Source organism: Mytilus californianus, unplaced genomic scaffold (assembly GCF_021869535.1).
Source record: "Mytilus californianus isolate M0D057914Y unplaced genomic scaffold, xbMytCali1.0.p SCAF_5, whole genome shotgun sequence".
NCBI classification, from domain to species: Eukaryota; Metazoa; Mollusca; class Bivalvia; order Mytilida; family Mytilidae; genus Mytilus; species Mytilus californianus.
Window position 1 is genome coordinate 65,088,063 of NW_026262701.1, and position 26,779 is coordinate 65,114,841.

The 26,779-nt window shown below is 32.8% G+C and overlaps 1 protein-coding gene and 1 long non-coding RNA gene across 7 annotated transcripts in view; both read right to left on the minus strand.

Annotated features, from left to right (window-relative positions):
* LOC127701233 (importin-4-like) overlaps positions 1-26,779 on the minus strand; it is a 997,117-nt gene that overhangs the window by 786,395 nt on the left and 183,943 nt on the right. The gene's annotated exons all lie outside the window — the stretch shown is intronic.
* On the minus strand, positions 20,347-23,831 carry LOC127701245 (uncharacterized). The gene is made up of 2 exons (XR_007981948.1): positions 23,531-23,831; positions 20,347-22,879 (listed from the first exon to the last, which is right to left on the minus strand). It is a non-coding gene; the product is annotated as an uncharacterized LOC127701245 (long non-coding RNA).

The following is a 26,779-nucleotide window of genomic DNA, read 5'->3' on the forward strand; positions in this document are numbered from 1 at the left end:
AACTAGAAAAATGCTTGTTTTTTGCCCCTTTTTGGCCCCTAATTCCTGAAATTTTGAGGCAATTACCCCCAAAATCAATCCCAGCCTTCCCTATGTGGTATGGTACCTTGCAGTACAATTTCAGAGAGATCTATACACTGGAACACAAGTTATTGTCTGGAAACGAGAAAACTGCTTATTTTTGGCCCCTTTTTGGCCCCTTATTCCTAAACGTTTTGGGCAATTACCCCCAAACTCAATTTCAGCTTTCCCTTTGTGATATGGAACCTTGTAGTACAATTTCATAAAGATCCATACACTTACACACAAGTTATTATCATGAAACTAGAAAAATGCTTGTTTTTTGCCCCTTTTTTGGCCCCTAATTCCTAAAATTTTGAGGCAATTACCCCTAAAATCAATCCCAGCATTCCCTTTGTGATATGGAACCTTGTGGTACAATGTCAGAGAGATCCATACACTAACACACAAGTTATGTCTGGAAGTTACAAAAATGCTTATTTTTGGCCCCTTTTTGGCCCCTTATTCCTTAACTGTTGGTACCATAACTCCCAAAATCAATCCCAACCTTCCTTTTGTAGTATTGAACCTTATGGTAAAATTTCATAGAGATCCATTCACTTAAACTAAAGTTAGAGTGCGAAAACTAATGTCTTCGGACGATGACGACGACGCCAGAAGACGACAACGACGCCAACGTCATACCTATATAAGACCACAAAATTTTTTTGCGGTCGTATAAAAACTGCAAAATTTCAATAAAATTATCAATTCAGGGGCAGCAACCCAACAACAGGTTGTCTGATTTGTCTGAAAATTTCAGGGCAGATATATCTTAACCTGATGAACATTTTTACCCCATGTCAGATTCGCTCTTATAATGCTTTTATTTCAGAGATATAAGCCAAAAACTGCATTTTACCCCCATGTTCTATTTTTAGTCATGGCGGCATCTTGGTTGGTGGGCAGGGTCATCGGATACATTTTTTAAACTAGATACACTAAGGATGATTTAGGCCAAGTTTGGTTTAACTTGGCACAGGAATTTCAGAGGAGAAGATTTTTGTATTAGGTGTAATACCACCATTGATTTTCCCCTATTAGTCTTTGTTAAATTTGCACTTTTCAAAAAATTGTGCAGAATTTATCTTTGTTTCAAATAAAGAAATACTTGGCATGAGTAAAGTTTTATCCTGTCCAGTACTATAGAAAAAATTTCACATAACATTTCATTGCATATAAGAAAATAACCATCACTGGAAGTTAACCAATCAAATTTTCCCCTTTTATTAACCTGTGTACAAGCTTTAGTAACCATGTAACCTCAAGTTTCCAAAATATTCTTTAGAAACCCCAAATAAAAAAATAATGGGGCTTTTAAATACCCAAGATTTATGTTTATGATCCAGAAATGTTTTACTGCAATGAAATGTAGGATTAATTACCTACAACTGTCAAATTCAAGGGAATATTTTTTTCGACCTATTTTCGTATGCAACTGGATGTGACTTTCTATGATTTGGTGGTATTACACCTAAAGAAGACTTTTTTGTTGAATAAACTGAATGTGACTTTTTTCCTTTGTAATACTGGTTATTTCAAGCATTCCTGTCAAGTTTTGTCATAATCAGTTCAATAGTTTGAGAAAAATCTAGTATAATGTAAGATGACATCTACAGCGATTCAAGCAAAATTTCTTTGAAAGATCCAAACCAAGCAGCATCATGATAGAATATAGTATGGACCAATAAATGATCAAATATTTATCTCATCTGCCTACAAACAGTTAAATATGCTACAAAAGATGACTTTAGGATGATAAATATCACTAATGAACCTCTTAGTCTTCCTTATAAGGTCTGTTTTGGTACATTTATACCTCTCATTTCCTCAAAATATCAACTTTTTAGGCCAATAAATAAAAATTTTGGGGTAACTTTCACTCATTTATGATAGAAATGTTATAATAAATGAGTAATTGAAGTATTCAAGCTGAATGAACTATCAATATAAAAGTTGTCTCCAAGGAGGTTTCAATAAGTCCTTACGTAAAACTTAAATTTACGCTACATTCCAGAGAGGGAATAAAAAGCTTCTCTTCTATTGAATAATTTGTTGTTACTGCTTTAAAAATAATTTCATTTACTTATAACTATATATATATTAGAGTATTTTTTAGGAAAAATTTTCTATTAAAGCAGAATATAAGAAATAAGGAGAAAAGGCTCCCCAAAACACTAAGTATGGCTTGTTCTGTCAACTAATATTCATGGTAGAGTCCTATTTCAAGGAAATTTTCTCATAAAATGTGTTTTGGAGACTCAATCCACTCAGAATATTTCATTTTTTGTAATATTTCACTTAAATAGCAAGAAATTTTAACACATGAGAGTACTCACAAGGTCAAAGGTGCAGGAACAGCTTCCCATATTAGGTGTAATACCACCATTGATTTACCCCTATTAGTCTTTGTTAAATTTGCACTTTTCAAAAAATTGTGCAGAATTTATCTTTGTTTCAAATAAAGAAATACTTGGCATGAGTAAAGTTTTATCCTGTCCAGTACTATAGAAAAAATTTCACATAACATTTCATTGCATATAAGAAAATAACCATCACTGGAAGTTAACCAATCAAATTTTCCCCTTTTATTAACCTGTGTACAAGCTTTAGTAACCATGTAACCTCAAGTTTCCAAAATATTCTTTAGAAACCCCAAATAAAAAAATAATGGTGCTTTTAAATACCCAAGATATATGTGTATGATCCAAAAATGTTTTACTGCGATGAAATGTAGGATTAATTACCTACAACTGTCAAATTCAAGGGAATATTTTTTTTCGACCTATTTTCGTATGCAACCGGATGTGACGTACTATGATTTGGTGGTATTACACCTAAAAGATTACAAAAATTTACAAAAAATTGTGAAATTTGACTTTATAGGGCAATAACTGGGGTTAATTGACAATTTTGGTCATGTTGACTTATTTGTAGATCCTACTTTGCTGAACATTTTTGCTGTTTACAGTTTATCTCATCTATTATAATATTCAAGATAATAACCAATAAAATGCTCCGCAGGGCGCAGCTTGATACGACTGCAGAGGTCGAACCCTGAACAGTTGGGGCAAGTATGGACACAACATTCAAGCTTGATACAGCTTTGAATTTGGATTGTGATTAAATATTTGACACAGCATAGGTTTCTGACACAGAATGAATGTGGTCTAAGAACTTAAAAATTTTAAATTGGACATTCACCTATTATGGTCCAATATCCAAAATCTAAATACATGGTTAGATTCAGCATATCAAAGAACCCCAAGAATTCAATTTTTGATGAAATCAAACAAAGTTTAATTTTGGACCCTTTTGACCTCAATGTGGACAAAGTTGATAACGGGGCCCAAAAATCAAAAATCTAAATACATGGCAAGATTCAGCATATCAAAGAACCCCATATATTCAATTTTTGTTGAAATCAAACAAAGTTTAATTTTGGACCCCGATTTGGACCAACTTGAAAACTGGGCCCATAATCAAAAATCTAAATACATGTTTAGATTCAGCATATCAAAGAACCCTAAGAATTCAATTTTTGCTAAAATCAAACTAAGTTTAATTTTGGACCCTTTGGACCTTAATGTAGACCAATTTGAAAACGAAACCAAAAATTAAGAATCTAAATACATGGTTAGATTCAGCATATCAAAGAACCCCAATAATTCAATTTTTGATGAAATCAAACAAAGTTTAATTTTGGACCCTTTGGACCTCAATGTGGACCAATTTAAAAACGGGGTCCAAAATCCAAAAACTAAATACACGGTTAGATTCAGCATATTAAAAAACCCCAAGAATTCAAGAATAAAACCCCATTGAAATTGGTCAAGAAATAAGCAATTTATACGAAGTATCTTCTTTTGCACAATACTGTGCAATTAAATATTTCTTGCTATTGCGCAATACTGTACAATTGACAATTTCTTGCTATTGCGCAATATTGTGCTATTGGATATTTCTTGCTATTGCGCAATACTGTGCAATTGAAGATTTCTTGCTATTGCGCAATACTGTGCAATTGAAGATTTCTTGCTATTGTGCAATACTGTGCAATTGAAAATTTCTTGCTATTGCACAATACTTATTATATAATAATTTACACATCCTGTTTGGTGTGTATCTCCTACCTTATCATTATTATTTGCTTTTAAATATAAATCAGAAATAACCAACTTAAAATGAAACATTTTAAAAGAAAAAAAAAAAAGGAAAAAAAGAAAAAAAGGAAAAAAAAAAAAATCCCCTCCCCAAATTTTTTGAACCCCCTTATGATTCATCACCCCCAAACTCAATCCCAGCCTTCCCTTTGTGGTATGGTACCTTGCAGTACAATTTCAGAGAGATCCATACACTTGAACACAAGTTATTGTCTGGATTCTAAAAAAATGCTTCTTTTTAGGCCGTTTTTGGCCCCAAATTCCTAAAGGTTTAGGGCAATTACCCCCAAACTCAAACCCAGCTTTCCCTTTGTGATATGGAACCTTGTAGTACAATTTCATAAAGATCCATACACTTACACACAAGTTATTGTCATGAAACTAGAAAAATGCTTGTTTTTTGCCCCTTTTTGGCCCCTAATTCCTGAAATTTTGAGGCAATTACCCCCAAAATCTATCCCAGCCTTCCCTATGTGGTATGGTACCTTGCAGTACAATTTCAGAGAGATCCATACACTTGAACACAAGTTATTGTCTGGAAACTAGAAAAATGCTTATTTTTTACCCCTTTTTGGCCCCTTATTCCTAAACGTTTTGGGCAATCACCCCCAAACTCAATTTCAGCTTTCCCTTTGTGATATGGAACCTTGTAGTACAAGTTCAGAAAGATCCATACACTTACACACAAGTCATGTCTGGAAGTTACAAAAATGCTTATTTTTGGCCCCTTTTTGGCCCCTTATTCCTTAACTGTTGGTACAATAACTCCCAAAATCAATCTCAACCTTCCTTTTGTGGTATTGAACCTTATGGTAAAATTTCATAGAGATCCATTCACTTAAACTAAAGTTAGAGTGCGAAAACTAATGTCTTCGGACAATGACGACGACGCCAGACGACGACAACGCCATACCAATATACGACCACAAAAATTTTTTTGCAGTCGTATAAAAACTGCAAAATTTCAATAAAATTATCAATTCAGGGGCAGCAACCCAACAACAGGTTGTCTGATTTGTCTGAAAATTTCAGGGCAGATATATCTTAACCTGATGAACATTTTTACCCCATGTCAGATTCGCTCTTATAATGCTTTTATTTCAGAGATATAAGCCAAAAACTGCATTTTATCATGAAACTAGAAAAATGCTTGTTTTTTGCCCCTTTTTTGGCCCTTAATTCCTAAAATTTTGAGGCAATTACCCTACAATCAATCCCAGCATTCCCTTTGTGATATGGAACCTTGTGGTACAATGTCAGAGAGATCCATACACTAACACACAAGTTATGTCTGGAAGTTACAAAAATGCTTATTTTTGGCCCCTTTTTGGCCCCTTATTCCTTAACTGTTGGTACCATAACTCCCAAAATCAATCCCAACCTTCCTTTTGTGGTATTGAACCTTGTGGTAAAATTTCATAGAGATCCATTCACTTAAAGGGAAAATTCGCGATTTTTTACTTATCATCTTATTATGTTCATAATACCATAAAAAACATATTCACCAAGTTTTATCTGGATATGAAAACTAATAAAGAAGAAAATTGGGAATTATTAATTTTATTTATTCGAACTTCCTGACTTCTGTGACGTAGTTTAAGTCTTTTTGCATGCCGGGAGTGGAATTAATCTCATTTAAGTCTTGTTCGTTAATCATCTAATAACGCGATTTAAAGCGCATCGACGACTTTTGGCGTAGCTATTAACCAACTAATAATTAAGAAAGTAAAGTGATCAGCCGTGCAACTTTTAAAAATAAAATGTACGATTTATATTTTAAGGATTTCTGATATGATTATAGTCATTATAGTAATAAAAGTAAATCATACAATAGAATATTTTCAACAAACATATTTAACTGATAGTGTATTAAAAATGCATGTTTGTATTCTCACCTTTTACTTCAGTCTAGCAAACATTTTCTGTAGTACCGTGTAAATACAAGGTGTATTGTACTGTGACACTTAGTGACTACCTGTTGAATGCGTGGTTAAATTCAAGGTATTTAAAGATTTGCATTCTGTAATTCTAATCTTTTGATCTTCACTCAGCGAATTTTAGCCGTCACGGTTCACCGTTCCAGGTGTGAACATCATTTCGTATGAATGATAAACGGGAGTGATAGTTTGAGACAGAAAATAAAAAAAGAAATATAATTATTTTGAGGGAGTAATATGGTGGCACAATTACTGGATAGCCGTGGTATATTTTTATATTTTCCGTAAGCTCCGTTTAAAATGAATTATGACTGCTGAATATTTTTGTAACAATGAAATACTGAATTAATTTAATTGAATAAATAATAATGGCATTCTAAACACGAGTGTATGAACTAAAAATTGTACTATTTTAAATTAGAATCGGTAACCTTGAATATTTGAAATAGATAATTACCAATTGCAATTATATAATTTGGTCCGTCCAAAGCGATCTTTATTTACATATTCAGGAATTAATGTCCTTATCAAAATATTTTAAATCTCACAACGTATAAATACTTCAGCCATTTGAAGAAAGATAATTAAAAAGTTGACAGGAAATTTAAGGTCAACTTTGTCTTATTGGAATGAGATCGAATAATTAAGAACAAAAAATATTTTCCGGTTTGAAAAACATAAAAAAAAAATGATAAAAGAGAAATGTGGGTTTGAGACAGGAAAAAAAAATTATTTGGGGAGGAATATGGTGGCAAAATACCTGAATCTCCGTTATATATATTTTTGATATTTTGCGTTAGCTCAGTTTTTAAATAGATGTGTGAGTATTTTGTTGTAACATCGGAATTCTGAATAACTTTCAATGAAATAATTTTATAAATAAAAATGGCCCACGAAAACGAGCGTATAAACCAAAAACTGTGCTATTTTGAATTATCATCGGTAACCTTGAATATTTAAATGTGCAGAGAAAATTATCAGTTACATTAATATAGTTTAGTCCGTCCAAAGCGATCTACATTTACCTAATCGGGAATGTCCTTATTAAAATATTCTACATCTCACAACAAATACTTTAGCTATTTGACCAACGATGTTTTAAAAAATTTTACAGAATCAATTTAACGTCAACTTGCCTTTATTGAATGGAAACAGACCGGCGGAATCAATGTTCAATTTGAATGTGCTTTATATCTTGTACCTTTGTAAGACTTATCATTCATTCATAAACCATGTCTATACCGCAGACATATATATATACATATAATTATATGTCTGTCTTAACTGACAAGAATACTCCTGGTTTTACACTAGTAATTTGTTGGGGCCCTTTATAGCTTAATTGCTGTTCGGTGTGAGCCAGGGCTCCGTGTTGAAGACCGTACTTTGACCTATAATGGTTTACTTTTATAAATTGTGACTTGGATGGAGAGTTGTCTCATATGCACTCATACCACATCTTCTTATATCTATAAGCAGTATTATCTTTAAATTTCTGTGATTTAATACCAAGAGAGAAAAAAATCCCGAAATTAATTTGATACTTTGAGACTCAATATTTTTCCTGGAAAATATTCACATCCTCATTCGGTCTGAAAATAAGATAAGAAACTGGTATACAGAACATGCAGAAGTGTGAATGTCATAAAACCTTGTTATATCAGAAACCATTATAAATGTGAACCTGTATACGTAAGACCTCATGGGACGACGTACCTAACCACATACAGGTAATATACAAGAAGCTCTGTTATACCCGGAAATGTCAAGGTTAATCACTACCGATACAGAATGTACCAATGCAAAGTAAATTCTGATGATTTTGAAGCATGACCATTCATGATTTTAGAGGAGTATTAAGTGGGGGATGTCGGAACGATTTAAATTCTGACTAGATTTTTTCTCAATTTAAATCACTGAACTAAAAAAAAAAGAAAGGAGAAAACTACGTCCAAGAACAGAATTCTTCTTGTAAATTCATAAATACAACGTTCTTATTTTGTAACTTTCGATAGACTTGACCTCCACCCCCCCCCCCCCCCCCCCTCAAACCTGGGGACATTATATCTAACAATGTTTATGTTCCTGCCCAAATAAAAAAAAAAAAAGAGAAAAAAAAAGAAAGAGATGAACCACTAGAGATGAACGGTAAGTCACATCAGATTCAGATATTTATATAGTTGATTGTCGTTAACTTGAGATGTATAGTTACATGTCTCTGCGTTAACTGATAAGAATAACAGGAAAGTATAAACTTGAAATAGATTTATGATGAATAATATGCAACTGCGGCACCCCTTTTTATCAAAGCGTACATGCATGTATTTTAATGACTGTCCGTTATTTCGATCATAGTGACAATTGTACGTGAAATCCTATAGTTGGTGAGACTTTTTTTTACCAGATATGCGACTTTTCGTATTTATATTTTCTCTTATATTACTCTTATTTAATATTTTATGCATAAGTGCAATAGTGGGAATGGTTTATTCCCCCACAAGCTAACGTAATAAATTAATCAACCCTCAAGCTGATCAGACGTTAATACAACTACTATCAGTCTATCCGGAGTGAAGTTTCTTTATTTCTTCAAATAAACTTTTGGGGATCATTAGTGTACGTCCAGTGGCATATATATTACATGCATGTCGGAACAGGAAAATTGGCATAAGGTTCTATTAGAACCATGTTCACATTAATATACATTACACCCAACAATTGTGATGATGACAAATTTCTTCAACTGTTCAAGAACAATCTAATTGAAATATAAATCTGTGATTTTACTATGTCCATAACTTCGATGAACCAAAGCAAGTTAGATATCGACCTGTATTTAAATCAAATTGGTTCTAGATGTTCTTTCTTATATTCAATATACAATTTTAAATTGCGACTATCTATAGTTCCGTAACTTTCTATCTAGGCGTATAAACCAATGATCGACAAGTGCGTATTTTTTAATTCAATAGTTTTTCATGTTTCAAAATGTCCATCATTATTGACAACGAGTATATACTTACATTTTCCCCAATTTACCCTTGGAAAAATATGTAAATAGATTTTTATTTTATCAAATCTTTTTTTGGAATTATTTAGATTTTCATAAATATCATTCTTTACACTAGAAATGTTATTTATAAACAAGCGTATGAGTTTAGTAATGACTAGTACATGAGTATATCACTATCGGACACGCAAGACACAGATGTATATTACACCTGATGGTTTTAAAATCGAAAGTTACAAGTTATCGGCCGTGTACACTAATCAATACCCTCAGAAGTGAAGCGATGCATGAACATGCTTTATGTAATTGTGTAATAAGAGTTTTTAAACCCGACAGGAAATCACTTGAATACCTGGACGTGTCACCTCACAATACCTCAGGGAATAATTCCTTTAGCCATGCTGGTGATCAGATAAGAGAAGGTCCGAATTTATTTAAATAAGTTTATTACATAAAAGAATTATGAACAAATTAGATTTTCGAAAACGATTTTACACGGAACACTTATTTATGACTTTTTAACTAATTCCCATATAAATTTCTTGTTTCAAAAACTTCGTAAAGAAAAAAACAGTTTTAAAACGACAGACCATAGTTATTTAAAAAAAATAATTACATTTTCCGTATCAAGTTAGTTAGTCGGATAAATGCGACTACGTTAGGTTACTGCTGGTTTTGGTCCTTTGTGGTTTATAGATATATCGGGGTTTCTAAACCGAGAAGATGTCAAAATGGCCGCACGCAGAGAATTGATACTCTAAATTTAAAATCGATGGTGATCTCTTATCTAGCAGAATAAAACTTTAATATTTATGAATTTGTGCTTTTTTATACAGAATGGACATAATATCAATTTTTTATTTTTTTGCGAAGTTTCCCTTTAAACTAAAGTTAGAGTGCGAAAACCAATGTGTCTTCGGACGACGACGACGACGACGCCATACCAATATACGACCACAAAAATTTTTTTGCAGTCGTATAAAAACTACAAATTTTCCTTAAAATTACCAATTTAGGGGCAGCAACCCAACAACAGGTTGTCTGATTCGTCTGAAAATTTCAGGGCAGATAGATCTTGACCTGATAATCATTTTTACCCCCATGTCAGATTTGCTCTAAATGCTTTAGTTTCAGATATATAGATACCCTAAGGATGATTTACGCCAAGTTTTGTTCAATTTGGCACAGTGGTTTCAGAGAAGATTTTTGTAAAAGTTAACGACAACCAACAACGGACAACAGACGCCAAGTGATGAGATAAGCTCACTTGACCCTCAGAGCCAACTTTTTCTACCTAACTGATTCCTTATAATATGAGTAGCATCATCAATAGACTCATACTGCAAAGAAAACTCTTCCTTTTCTATCAGTTCATTTAGACTTGGATTGTCCTCATCTTCATGTGGTGCTGATAGATCAACAATTAAGCATTTTTTCTTACTATATTTATGTTCTGCCAAACCAATGGGGTTTATGCGAAAGTTGCTAAATGGAATATGGTTAAAAGGTCCAATAAGGTATCCATTCGACACTTCAGTTTCAAGTAATTCTGAAACGCAAATAGGATTTGTTGGTATCGGGTGCGTTCGCACCCAATACATGTTCACATCCTACACGTTCGCACCCCACACGTTCACACCCTTTTTTTTTATTAAAAAACCTGATGAATTATTAGATGTGTTTTAGATGTTTATATCAATATATTTTTATTTTCATACATAAAAGAAATATTGTTTTAAATTAATTTGATGATTAATTATATGTTAATTATGTATGATTACTGTTAATATGGTGTTTACACAGATAAACTTGGTGTTATTGTTATGTGTTTGAAAATCGTGATTGCTGTTTTTACTAGCTTTGATGTAAATTCTGCATGTAGTTAGCATGTATTTAGCTTGGTATGAGTAAAAACAATGAAGATTCAAAATGTTATTGTTGTTGAGTTTTGTAGCGGTTTGGTATCTTAACATTAAAAAAATATTCAACACAAAAACCTTTAAGAAAGTCTCTATATTTTGAAACCATGAAAAAAAAAAATTATAGTAATACACTAACCAAAACACGATTAAAATAATATTCAACATAAAAAACGTCACTTTATTTTGAAACAATGAAAAAAAACTAATTTATAGCAATACAATAACCAAAACACGATTAAAAAAATATTCAACACAAAAATCATTTTTTAGAAAGTCACTTCTTTTCATACAATGAACAAAAAAAATATTTATAGCCATACACTAACCAAAAAATGATTGAAAAATTATTTAACACAAAACCAATAAAAAGTATGCAAATGTGAAAGGGGGCAAACGTGAATGGGAGCGAATGTGTTTTGGGGCGAACAGACCCAGATTCGGATTTGTTGATGCCGACTTCAAATTTTAACATATAATCGACTTCTATGGGAGAGTCTTTAAACCTGCGTGAAAACCATATCTTAACCCATTTATCAAATAACTTTTAAAAGCTGAGTCAGGATGACTAGACAACTCTTTTTCCAAAACATCTATATTTGCAGGTGTAGAGACAGACATGTCGTATATTGAGGTGCATCTAATTTCTCCTCTATGTGTGGAGCACGTTCTTATGAGACCCCTTGAACTCATTTTTTGTCTGCTGACAGTTGATTTTTGAATGATCTCCTTTACATACCAAACACTCATGAGCATTTCTGCCACTTGGAACTATACATCCCCTGTAGCCATTGAAATTGTTACAAATTTCTCTTCCCGAATGAAAAACTCTTTCCCTTCCATACGTATACTGGGAATCATCATTTCTATTTCTTGAGGACCTTTGATTGAGCGAACAAAAACCTGCTGTATGAAAGTTGCTACCACATACACTACAAGTGTTAGGCATAATCTTTGTGAAAATATTGCAAAATAATGTATTGTTTCTTATGGACCAATCAACTGCCATGTTATTGTAGCGTAAATGTGCAGCAGAATCAAGGGAAATTCACTTGTGGTATTCATCAAACCCTTTGCCAGGGTATCGAGTTGCCATATCTACAATGTCTCTCTCGTACGTGTCGAGCTCGCTCCTACGGTGAGGGAAGGCGGAACACATTATGTTTTTGTAAATACCAAACGCCTGGATAAACTCCCCAATTGACAAAGACTGTTTAATCGTGGTTCAGGTTTAGTGTGGTAACTTGAAGTTTCATTCTTTTCTTCCCTGTTTGTTGTTCCCAATCACACATAGAGAGGATAGGTTGATGTCCATACCTGTGATAATGCTCCTCCTTACTTGTGGTGTCACCGTTTCCACGAACGACAATGACTCGGCTGAATAGCGTCTTGGTGTCTGAACATAGCGATTGTTCCTATGGGCTTGTTCTTCGCTGACCTCTGCTGCCATTGGCAATGTTATTGTTCTCAGAGCGGAGTAAGCTGTCTCCAGGTTGAAGTTAAGACCATTGTTTACTTCTTCACTTCATGGATTTCTGTTCAAAGCGAAGTAGGAATCCATGTGTTTCCGGTGGTCGTTATTGTTGTTTCTTCACGAGCTTCAACTGTCCTCTGAGTAATTAAAGTATTGACTTGGCCAGTTAATGTTGTTACATTTTGTTGCAAAGACTGCACTGTCGTAGATAGCCTTGAAACAATGTTTATTAAAGAACTGTTGTCTGTATCTGCTGATGCATCTTGGGATGCTGCACTTCCTAATATGGCATCGTTCACGTGATCGTTGATGGTGGAGTCAGTGGAATTCTGGGATCGTGCACTACCCAATATGGTGTAGGCGTGGCCCTCAATGTTTCTCTGCGCGTTGGAAATAATATTTCCTCCAGACTCTCTTAAAAGCCTCACCATTGCCATCCTCCTCAAATTTTGAGGAATTCTAATACTTCTTGCATTAAGTTCTTGCCTTAATCGTATTAATGTCCAATTTTCTGGCATTTCTGGATCGTTATGCATGGTTGTCCTTGTCCCCAATCTACGAATTGGTCCCATGATTAAGAAACACAGAGGTTTAGGATTTAAAGAGAAAAAAATACAAATAAAATCCGATTTAAAATTGTCTTGATGATAAATTGAAATGTTTCAAACTCTGGAGAAAATGATGCACTTTGAAGAACAAACTTAAAAAGTTCCTTTGTGACTGAATTGTTTAAAAATGTAATCCAAACTACTGGAAACGACTACACATGTATAGGAATGTCAGCTTAAAATAAACATACAAATCCTGGATATATAACTCCAAATCGCAAATCGAACAGAATTCAAATTAAATCTCAGAGAAACAAAAAGGACATGTGCAAAATGTATAAACTCCAATTTAATACATTAAATTCCCATTAGCTCAACACAACAACACAATTTAAATGTTTTTGTTAACCTTGGGACTATAAATTTGACAAAACCAACAACTTCCAATTTCCTCATCAAGAGTCAAAAATACATATATTTATATAAGAAACAAAGTTTGGGACCACAGCAAAATTTTATTTTGACATAAACTAGAGGCTCTAAAGAGCCTGTGTCTCTCACCTGCATCTTCAACAACGGCCACTTTTTGGTAAAAATCATCATGAAAAGGCAATAACTCTATAAATAATTAACTGACAATTTCAGTCATGTTGACGTTTTGCAGATCTTGTCCTCCTGATCATTTTTGCTTTTTCAAAGTTTCTATCTACATTTGTATCTATCATAATAATATATAATTATGATAAATACTTTATTTAAAGAGGGTAAAATCAGTTAGTACAATACAAATCTCCCCTGATGCCCTCTGAACAACTCAAAATATAATACTATTATATATACATATACATAAATACAACTTACTATGTAAAACAAATGGTGAAAAACATACAGATTATAGGTGTTACATTTCAGGGAACATATTTCCTTAATGATATACAAGACGAATATATGGATTTTTAGACTATAGATAAACTTCTGTTACAATCATAATTTTGGTGGTTTTACATGTATATGAATCTGATAATTAGCTTTTTTGTTCTAAAAACATGAAATTATGATACCTTTGTTTGAACTGTTCTATCTTTTCTATTTTTTTATTTCTACAGGAATACTGTTCCAAAGTGTTGTGTCATCGCATACAAATCAGGCTTTGTATGATTCAGTTGAAGAGATCATTAATATATAAAAGAAAAAATAAAGGGCCTAGAATACTGCCCTGCGGTACACCAAAGTTTACTTCTTTACCTGAAAATATGTTGTTGTTTATTTTTACTTTTTGAGACCTATTTGATGAATATGATTTGAACCATTTAAAAGAAAAAGTATCAAACTTATACATTTCTAATTTTGATAATAAAATTGAGTGATTTACAATATCAAAAGTTTTTTTTAAATCTAAGAATACAACTCCTGTGTAATTTCCTTGATCCCTGTTAATTAAAGGGGCATTAGCTAAGAGATATAAAAATAAATAAGATATGATTTATTTTTATTCAATCATTAATGAAAGTGATATAGTGAAATAATAATTCGCTTTTAACAGTCAATTTGGTTCAATTTTGTCAAAATAAGCTAAGGAATAAAAAATTGAGAATGGAAATGGGGAATTTGTCAAAGAGACAACAACCCGACCAAAGAGTAGAAAACAGCCGAAGGCCATCAATGGGTCTTCAACACAGTGAGAAAGTCCCGCAGGCAGGCTTCAGCTGGCCCCTAAATAAAAATGTGTACTAGTTCAGTGAAAATGGACGTCATACTGATAAATTATTCATTTGCAAGTGAATAATTCGACCTCATTGAATCCGTGTTCAAGTGACCTTCAATTTTACCCCTTAGCTAAAGATGGGTTACGCATGTATTCAGCTATTAACAGGAAAAGAATGTCAACATTGAAAGTGAAACAAAGGTGAGCCATTTGGTTGACTGATTCGATCCAAAAAGAAATCTTTCTTATACAGGTAAAACGATGATACTCATACTTTTTAACCTACAATATGATATCAAACACACCTAGAATAAAATGCTTCACTGGGCGCAGCTTGATACGACCGCAGAGGTCGAACCCTGAACAGTTGGGGCAAGTATGGACACAACATTCAAGCTTGATACAGCTCTGAATTTGGATTGTGATTAAATATTTGACACAGCATAGGTTTCTGACACAGAAAGAATGTGGTCTAAGAACTTCAATTTTTTTAATTTACCTATTATGGTCCAATGTCCAAAATCAAAATACATGGTTAGATTCAGCATATCAAAGAACCCCATATATTCAATTTTTGTTGAAATCAAACAAAGTTTAATTTTGGACCCCAACTTGGACAAACTTGAAAACTGGTCCCATAATCAAAAATCTAAACACATGTTTAGATTCAGCATATCAAAGTACCCCAAGAAATCAATTTTTGTTAAAATCAAACTAAGTTTAATTTTGGACCCTTTGGACCTTAATGTAGACCAATTTAAAAAACGGGACCAAAAAATTAAAAATCTAAAAACACGGTTAGATTTGGCATATCAAAGAACCCCAATAATTAAATTTTTGATGAAATCAAACAAAGTTTAATTTTGGACCCTTTTGACCTCAATATGAACCAATTTGATAGCGGGCCCACAAAATAAAAAATCCAAATACATGGTAAGATTCAGCATATCAAAGAACCCCATATATTCAATTTTTGTTGAAATCAAACAAAGTTTAATTTTGGACCCCAACTTGGACCAACTTGAAAACTGGTCCCATAATCAAAAATCTAAACACATGTTTAGATTCAGCATATCAAAGAACCCCAAAAATTCAATTTTTGTTAAAATCAAACTAAGTTTAATTTTGGACCCTTTGGACCTTAATGTAGACCAATTTAAAAAACGGGACCCAAAATTAAAAATCTAAATACACGGTTAGATTTGGCATATCAAAGAACCCCAATAATTAAATTTTTGATGAAATCAAACAAAGTTTAATTTTGGACCCTTTTGACCTCAATATGAACCAATTTGATAGCAGGCCCACAAATAAAAAATCTAAATACATGGTAAGATTCAGCATATCAAAGAACCCCATATATTCAATTTTTGTTGAAATCAAACAAAGTTTAATTTTGGACCCCAATTTGGACCAACTTGAAAACTGGGCCAAAAATCTAAAATCTAAATACATGTTTAGATTCAGCATATCAAAGAACCCCATATATTCAATTTTTGTTGAAATCAAACAAAGTTTAATTTTGGACCCCAACTTGGACCAACTTGAAAACTGGGCCCATAATCAAAAATCTAAACACATGTTTAGATTCAGCATATCAAAGAACCCCAAGAATTCAATTTTTGTTAAAATCAAACTAAGTTTAATTTTGGACCTTTTGGACCTTAATGTAGACCAATTTAAAAACGGGACCCAAAATTAAAAATCTAAATACACGGTTAGATTTGGCATATCAAAGAACCCCAATAATTCAATTTTTGATGAAATCAAACAAATTTTAATTTTGGACCCTTTTGACCTCAATATGAACCAATTTGATAGCGGGTCCACAAATAAAAAATCTAAATACATGGTTAGATTCAGCATATCAAAGAACCCCAAGAATTCAATTTTTGATGAAATCAAACAAAGTTTAATTTTGGACCCTTTTGACCTCAATGTGGACAAAGTTGATAACGGGGCCCAAAAATCAAAAATCTAAATACATGGTTAGATTCAGCATATCAAACAACCCCATATATTCAATTTTTGTTGAAATCAAACAAAGTTTAATTTTGGACCCCGATTTGGACCAACTTGAAAACTGGGCCCATAATCAAAAATCTAAATACATGTTTAGATTCAGCATATCAAAGGACCCTAAAAATTCAATTTTTGTTAAAATCAAACTAAGTTTAATTTTGGACCCTTTTGACCTTAATGTAGACCAATTTGAAAACGGAACCAAAAATTAAGAATCTAAATACACGGTTAGATTCGGCATATCAAAGAACCCCAATAATTCAATTTTTGATGAAATCAAACAAAGTTAAATTTTGGACCCTTTGGACCTCAATGTGGACCAATTTAAAAACGGGGCCCAAAATCCAAAAACTTAATTCCAAGGTTAGATTCAGCATATTAAAGAACCCCAAGAATTCAAGAATAAAACCCCATTGAAATTGATCAAGAAATAAGCAATTTATACGAAGTATCTTCTTTTGCACAATACTGTGCAATTGAATATTTCTTGCTATTGTGCAATACTGTACAATTGACAATTTCTTGCTATTGCGCAATATTGTGCTATTGGATATTTCTTGCTATTGCGCAATACTGTGCAATTGAAGATTTCTTGCTATTGAGCAATACTGTGTAATTGAAGATTTCTTGCAATTGTGCAATACTGTGCAATTAAAAATTTCTTGCTATTGCACAATACTTATTATATAATAATTTACACATCCTGTTTGGTGTGTATCTATATCATTATTATTTGCTTTTAAATATTAATCAGAAATAACCAACTTAAAATGGAAAATTTTAAAAGAAAAAAAAAAGGAAAAAAAGAAAAAAAAAAGAAAAAAAAAAATCCCCCCCCAAATTTTTTGAACCCCCTTATGATTCATCACCCCTAAACTCAATCCCAGCCTTCCCTTTGTGGTATGGTACCTTGCAGTACAATTTCAGAGAGATCCATACACTTGAACACAAGTTATTGTCTGGAAACTAGAAAAATGCTTATTTTTGGCCCCTTTTTGGCCCCCAATTCCTAAACGTTTCGGGCAATTACCCCCAAACTCAATTCCAGCTTTCCCTTTGTGATATGGAAACTTGTAGTACAATTTCAGAAATATCCAAACACTTACACACAAGTTATTGTCATGAAACTAGAAAAATGCTTGTTTTTTGCCCCTTTTTTGGCCCCTAATTCCTAAAATTTTGAGGCAATTACCCCCAAAATCAATTACAGCCTTCCCTTTGTGATATGGAACCTTGTGGTACAATTTCAGAGAGATCCATACACTTACACACAAGTTATTGTCTGGAAGTTACAAAAATGCTTATTTTTGGCCCCTTTTTGGCCCCTAATTCCTTAACTGTTGATACCATAACCCCCAAAATCAATCCCAACCTTCCTTTCGTGGTATTGAACCTTATGGTAAAATTTCATGGAGATCCATTCACTTAAACTAAAGTTAGAGTGCGAAAACCAATGTGTCTTCGGACGACGCCGGACGACGCCAGACGACGACGACGACGACGACGCCAACGTCATACCAATATACGACCAAAAAATTTTCAATTTTTGCGGTCGTATAAAAATCCAATTGAGCATGGTCCCTATCTGTTTATATTTATATCTATGTTTAATCAGGTTATGTGACCTTCGGCAGTGATCGGAAGTCATCTCGATGGTTAATTTGATGACATCTAGACAAAAATACACACCTAATGTTGATACATATACAGTCGAACCTCGTTAAGTTGAAGTCAAAGGACCCAGACGAAAGTATTTGACTTATCCAAGGTTCAACTCATCCGAGGTCGAGTGTGTCATCATCAATTTAGAATGCATGAAATACAGTATCAGATATGTGTAAACTAGATATTTTAAACAGTGTGCCTTTTTCGTTTTGACTATTTGAGGTTGGGTATTCAAGCTCCATTTTGTTAGTTTCACCATACACACAAGTACATAAATTAATCAAAAAAATCAGTACACAAATGTTTACAAAGCTCAATCACTATAAAATATGAAACCACTAACGAAACGAAACAGTTCCTGAAAGATCAGTGATGAGGGTCGTCTTCGTTGCATTCAATTATTGCAAATTTGTAATAGTCTTAATCCTTTTAATTACTGCCATTAATGAATTTTATTCTAACTATTGATTTCACATAAGCTTAGGTCATTTAAATTTGTTTCGTTTTTACATCAGGTGAAATATGTTAAAGTCCTGCTTGGACGATCAACAAAGCTGTAAATTACCGGTCATTATAAACATGTCATTTTAAATGTTATATGAACAAATATTTTACACAGCTTCAATCACTAATCAAAATAATTAGGTTTCACAAGAGAAACATCCGATTTGAAGTTTTGTTTTTAAGTCTTAATTTTTAGAAATTTCTTACTTTTAAACTTTGAGACATCGGTATCAATTTACATTAATTTTACATTGACGGGACTATGAAATTTGTTCAACTTAACCAAGAATTCGAATCAACCGAGTTCGACTCATCAGAGGTTAAAATGCATTAATCAAACGGGAATTTTACCGGGACCAAGAAATTACCTTGACTCACCCAAGTTTTCGACACAACCAAGTTCGACACAATGAGGTTCGACTGTAATCGAGTCCATGCATTGTTAATTGTTTATTTTAGACTTTTTGTAATTTGGATATAGGTTTTAGTATGTTATAAATCAAATATGAGAATTTGAGTCAAATCAGTGAACATTAATTTGACAGCTAATGCCCCTTTAACAGTTCTTCAACAATTTTCGTTAGAGCTGAGTGATAGGAATGGCCATGTCTAATCCCAGATTGGTACTTATAAAACAAATCAAATTCTATCAAATATTTGTAAATTTGGGAATAAATAATCTTTTCAAAAATCTTTGATAAAATTGGAAGTACAGATATTGGTCTATAGTTGTTCATATCTTTTATGTTGCCACTTTAATGTATTGGTGATACTCTTGCACATTTAAAGGTCTATGGAAAAATACCTGTGCAAAGGCTTAAATTAAAAATATGCACAACAGATTCATAAATTATTGGGGCACTTATCTTTAGAATTTTAGGACCAACATCATCCAGACCCGTAGATTTATTTATTTTAACTTTTTTAAATAGTTCATCAAAGACTTCTATTGGAGATAAACAATAAAATTTAAAATAGTTGTCACCAACTTTTTCTTCAATAAACTCTTTTAACTTTGGGGATTGGAAATTTGATTTAGGGTTAGGAATAATTGATTCAGCTACAGTACCAAAATGCGGACGCAAAGACGGATGGTCAAGAGTAACACTTTATCATAGTTTAGCAGTTCATCCTTACCTTTATCCAAAAGGGTAACACTTTTCAAGATAAGAAGCACAAACTAAAGAAATGGTAAAAATTATCTTTAAAGGACAATAACTTCAATCACTAGTCGACTGAAGATTTCAGCCATGATGACTTTTTTGTAGATCTTGTCTTGCTGATCATTTCAGCTTTTTAAAGTTTCAATCTTTCTATTATAATTTTCAAGACAATAGGCAATAAAATGCTTCGCTGGGGCGCAGCTTGATACGAACGCAGAGGTCGAACCCTGAACAGTTGGGGCAAGTATGGACACAACATTCAAGCTTGATACAGCTCTGAATTTGGATTGTTATTAAATATTTGACACAGCATAGTTTTCTGACACAGAAAGAATGTGGTCTAAGAACTTGAATTTTTTTAATTTACCTATTATGGTCCAATGTCCAAAATCAAAATACATGGATAGATTCAGCATATCAAAGAACCCCATATATTCAATTTTTGTTAAAATCAAACAAAGTTTAATTTTGGACCCCAACTTGGACAAACTTGAAAACTGGGCCCATAATCAAAAATCTAAACACATGTTTAGATTCAGCATATCAAAGAACCCCAAGAATTCAATTTTTTCTAAAATCAAACTAAGTTTAATTTTGGACCCTTTGGACCTTAATGTAGACCAATTTAAAAAACGGGACTTAAAATTAAAAATCTAAATACACGGTTAGATTTGGAATATCAAAGAACCCCAATAATTCAATTTTTGATGAAATCAAACAAAGTTTAATTTTGGACCCTTTTGACCTCAATATGAACCAATTTGATAGCGGGGCCCACAAATAAAAAATCTAAATTCATGGTTAGATTCAGCATATCAAAGAACCCCATATATTCAATTTTTGTTGAAATCAAAAAAAGTTTAATTTTGGACCCCAACTTGGACCAACTTGAAAACTGGGCCCATAATCAAAAATCTAAACACATGTTTAGATTCAGCATATCAAAGAACCCCAAGAATTCAATTTTTGTTAAAATCAAACTAAGTTTAATTTTGGACCCTTTGGACCTTAATGTAGACCAATTTAAAAAACAGGACCCAAAATTAAAAATCTAAATACACGGTTAGATTTGGAATATCAAAGAGCCCCAATAATTCAATTTTAGATGAAATCAAACAAAGTTTAATTTTGGACCCTTTTGACCTCAATATGAACCAATTTGATAACGGGGTCCACAAATAAAAAATCTAAATACATGGTTAGATTCAGCATATCAAAGAACCCCATATATTCAATTTTTGTTGAAATCAAACAAAGTTTAATTTTGGACCCCAATTTGGACCAACTTGAAAACTGGGCCAAAAATCAAAAATCTAAATACATGTTTAGATTCAGCATATCAAAGAACCTCATATATTCAATTTTTGCTAAAATCAAACAAAGTTTAATTTTGGACCCTTTGGACCTTAATGTAGACTATTTTGAAAACTGGACCCAAAATTAAAAATCTAAATACACTGTTAGATTCGGCATAACAAATAAATAAATGTGATCAAAGATTTTACAAATCTAATGTGCCATACTGTGCAATTAAAGATAACTTCTTGAAATTTTTCAATATTTGAAATTTGAAAAAAAAATAATATTTGAAGAATAATTCTTTTTAATTTCTGAAATCTGAAATGAGAAAAAATTGACCCCCCACAATTTCTTTTTATCCCCCCCCTTTTTTCCCCCAAAAAATTCTTTCCCTCAAGATATGGTCATAATCTCAATTCAAATTTCCAATGGAGTTGGCAACCATAATTACCCATTTAATTTTACCATAGTGCTAACTTAATCTATTTTATAAAAGAATTAAAAATATAGTGTCAAATCTTTCATATAGATTTTTTTGTAAAATAAAATGATGCAACATTTGCAGATATTTTTACTGGTCTTCCTTTATAAATATGCATTTCTTTAAACATAATTTAAAAGCAGTGTAAGGGAAGTAACCAAACAATGTATTTGGATTACCTCCCTTGCACTGTGTTAAATTATCTTTATTGTTCATTAACCATTACTTAATACATAATTTAAAAGCAGTGTAAGGGAGATAATTTCAATGATGTATTTGATTTATCTCCCTTACACTGCTTTAAATTATGTTTTGTACTAAAGTATTTGTCCATTAACCAGGACAACCTTGTTTTCCCCCCTTTTTTGCCCCTAATTCCTAAACGGTTTGAGCCATAACCCCCCAAAGCAAATCCTAACCATCCCTTTGTGGTATGGAAACTTGTAGTATAATTTCAGAGAGATCCATACACTATTCCACAGTTATTGTCTGGAAACTAGAAAATGCTTATTTTTGGCCCCTTTTTGGCCCCTAATTCCTTAACTGTTGGTACCATAACCCCCAAAATCAATCCCAACCTTCCTTTTGTGGTATTTAACCTTATGGTAAAATTTCAAAAAGATCCATTCACTTAAACTAAAGTTAGAGTGCGAAAACCAATGTGTATTCGGACGACGACGCAGGACGACGACGACGCCGGACGACGACGACGCCAACGTCATACCAATATACGACCACAAAAATTTTTTTGCGGTCGTATAAAAACACGGTTAGATTTGGCATATCAAAGAACCCCAATAATTCAATTTTCGATGAAATCAAACAAAGTTTAATTTTGGACCCTTTTGACCTCAATATGAACCAATTTGATAGCGGGGCCTACAAATAAAAAATCTAAATACATGGTTAGATTCAGCATATCAAAAAACCTCATATATTCAATTTTTGTTGAAATCAAACAAAGTTTAATTTTGGACCCCAATTTGGACCAACTTGAAAACTGGGCCCATAATCAAAAATCTAAATACATGTTTAGATTCAGCATATCAAAGAACCCCATATATTCAATTTTTGTTGAAATCAAACAAAGTTTAAATACTGGACCCTATCTTGGACCAACTTGAAAACTGGGCCCATAATCAAAAATCTAAACACATGTTTAGATTCAGCAAATCAAAGAACCCCAAGAATTCAATTTTTGTCAAAATCAAACTAAGTTTAATTTTGGACCCTTTGGACCTCAATGTAAACCAATTTAAAAAACAGGACCCAAAATTAAAAACCTAAATACACGGTTAGATTTGGAATATCAAAGAACCCCAATAATTCAATTTTAGATGAAATCAAACAAAGTTTAATTTTGGACCCTTTTGACCTCAATATGAACCAATTAGATAACGGGGTCCACAAATAAAAAATCTAAATACATGGTTAGATTCAGCATATCAAAGAACCCCATATATTCAATTTTTGTTGAAATCAAACAAAGTTTAATTTTGGACCCCAATTTGGACCAACTTGAAAACTGGGCCAAAAATCAAAAATCTAAATACATGTTTAGATTCAGCATATCAAAGAACCTCATATATTCAATTTTTGCTAAAATCAAACAAAGTTTAATTTTGTACCCTTTGGACATTAATGTAGACCAATTTGAAAACTGGACCCAAAATTAAAAATTTAAATACACTGTTAGATTCGGCATAACAAATAAATAAATGTGATCAAAGATTTTACAAATCTAATGCGCCATACTGTGCAATTAAAGATTACTTCTTGAAATTTTTCAATATTTGAAATTTGAAAAAAAAGTAATATTTGAAGAATAATTCTTTTTAATTTCTGAAATCTGAAATGAGAAAAAATTGGCCCCCAACAATTTCTTTTTGTCCCCCCCCCCCTTTTTCCCCCAAAAAAAATCTTTCCCTCAAGATATGGTCATAATCTTAATTCAAATTTCCAATGGAGTTGGCAACCATAATTACCCATTTAAATTTACCATAGTGCTAACTTAATCTATTTTATAATAGAATTAATAAAAATATAGTGTCAAATCTTTCATATGGATTTTTTTGTAAAAAAAAAAGATGAAAACATTTGCAGATATTTTTACTGGTCTTCCTTTATAAATATGCATTTCTTTAAACATAATTTAAAAGCAGTGTAAGGGAAGTAACCAAAACGTTGTATTTGGATTACCTCCCTTACACTGTTTTAGATTATCTTTATTGTTCATTAACCATTACTTTATACATAATTTAAAAGCAGTGTAAGGGAGATAATTTCAATGATGTATTTGATTTATCTCCCTTACACTGCTTTAAATTATGTTTTGTACTAAAGTATTTGTCCATTAACCAGGACAACCTTGTTTTTCCCCCTTTTTTGCCCCTAATTCCTAAACGGTTTGAGCCATACCCCCCAAAGCAAATCCTAACCATCCCTTTGTGGTATGGAAACTTGTAGTATAATTTCAGAGAGATCCATACACCGTTCCACAGTTATTGTCTGGAAACTAGAAAATGCTCATTTTTGGCCCCTTTTTGGCCCCTAATTCCTTAACTGTTGGTACCATAACCCCCAAAATCAATCCCAACCTTCCTTTTGTGGTATTTAACCTTATGGTCAAATTTCAAAAAGATCCATTCACTTAAACTAAAGTTAGAGTGCGAAAACCAATATGTATTCGGTCGACCACGCCGGATGACGACGACGACGACGACGACAACAACGACGCCAACGTCATACCAATATACTACCACAAAATTTTTTGGCGGTCGTATAAAAATGCTAAAAGAAAGGAAAAATCGTCATTATAGAGCAATAATTCATGACGATTTTGGTCATGTAGACTTATTTGTAGATCTTGTGTTGTTGATAATTTTGGCCCTTTCTATCTATCTATTACAGTTTTTAAATTATTAGGCAAAAACGCAAAAATTGTAAAAATCGTTGGCTTATTTGTAGATCCTGTCTTGCTGATCACTTTTCTGTATTAAATATTCTATTTATCTATTAAAGTTTTCAAAATAATCAGCAAATTTCTTTTTTAAATTGGTAAAACTTTACATTTATTTGGCAATAACTCTTATAAGAAGTCATCTGACAGTTTTGACTTAAATAGACAGCAGGTAGATCTTAACATTCTGAACATTTCTGTCCCTGTCAAATTTTCTCTATTCATAGTGGTTTTCAAGATAATAGACAAAACTTGCATTTTATCACCATGTTCTAATTTTTGGCACGTCGTCCATGTTTGTTTGCAGACAGGCTCATCGGACATATTTTTCAAAATATATATCCTAATTAAGATTGTGGTCAAGTTTGGTTTAATTTGGCCCAGTAGTTACAGAGGAGAGAATTTTTGAAAAAGTTAACGAAGGACAACGGACGACGACGGATGCCAAGTCCAAAAAAAAGCTCACTTGGCCTTTCCGCCAGGTGAGCTAAAAGGTTTCAAGTCATTCCTTATGAGAGACTCTAGACAATTGGTTGATTTTTCCAATTTTAAAATTAAGGGTTTACAAAGTGGAGTGTTTTCATTAATTGTCTGTACTTTTATTACTCTGTCTATTGTTGTGTACGAGTATCATAAAATTTGGATGAGGAAAACTTAAGTTAGAGTGCAGAAAAGGAGGGACTAACGCAAAGACGGATGGTCAAGGGTAACCATACTTGCCAACCTCTGACAATGAAAAATCATGTCATGTCAAAAAGCGTGTGAAAACGCGTGATGTAGTTGCGGACTTTTTAAAATGAACATTATACAAATTTGTTAATATAAAGCAACAATATTCTACTGTAAACTTTTATTGCATTCAACAGTGGCCTGTTTTTGCTGCTTTCAAAACAACACTACTAGGCAAATATTCAAAATAACTGCCACTTTGGTTACATTTACATGATAACAAGGCACACAATATATCATTGAGTTCTGATCTGAATTCAGTGTAAATTTCTTTATAATTGAAAATGCTCTCTCACAGTCAGAATTGTTATTTGGCAAAACTAAAATAGCTTTAACGTTTGAATAGCAAGCTTTGAAAGAATGTCATATATAATGGGTTTTTTTTGCCATTAAAAGTGTCATCTATGTCTGCCATTGCTCCTCACAAATTATATATGTTGCTATTGTCTGGTCAAAACTGGGTAGTTCATCAGAAGACAGCTGGTACTCAGAGAACTGATCTAACAGTTTTGTGATATTCCCTTCCAATATGGCCTGTGGAAATCTGTTGGCTAGATTTGAAACTGAAAAAGAAAAATAATTTATAATTTGAATACTATTGAATGCTTTATCAAATAGTACATCCTTTCACACATGTTGTTATGATTGCAAATGATTGATAATGTTTGCAGATGATCCAATATAAATATGAGAGTAACATAGGGTGCACAATGCATTGTTCGGCCCTCGATCACATTCAATTGATTTAACACAGACTCCCAACTTTTTTGGTACGTACACTGGTATCGTTTTTGCTTAGCACTCGGCTCTTTAGACGACAGTACAGGTCCCGAAAGTGACCGCCTTCTGCTGGACATTTCCCCAAAGTGAATTTGAGAGAAAGAAGTAACAAAATCTTAAAACCTACTTACAAACTTACCTGAAGTGAAGGGCTTTTGTTGTTCGTCCATATCGTAAATAAACAATGGCGACGTAACAATTTCTTCGAAAATCTCGGTATTTATCGTCTATTAATGAAAACACCTGTGAATCGCGATCTCACTAACGACCAAAAAATCAAAACAACGAAAAAAAGCGTGTAAAAGCGTGTAAAGTGGCGAAAAGCGTGTACACGCCATGTGACAAAATCCTCCCGTGTAAA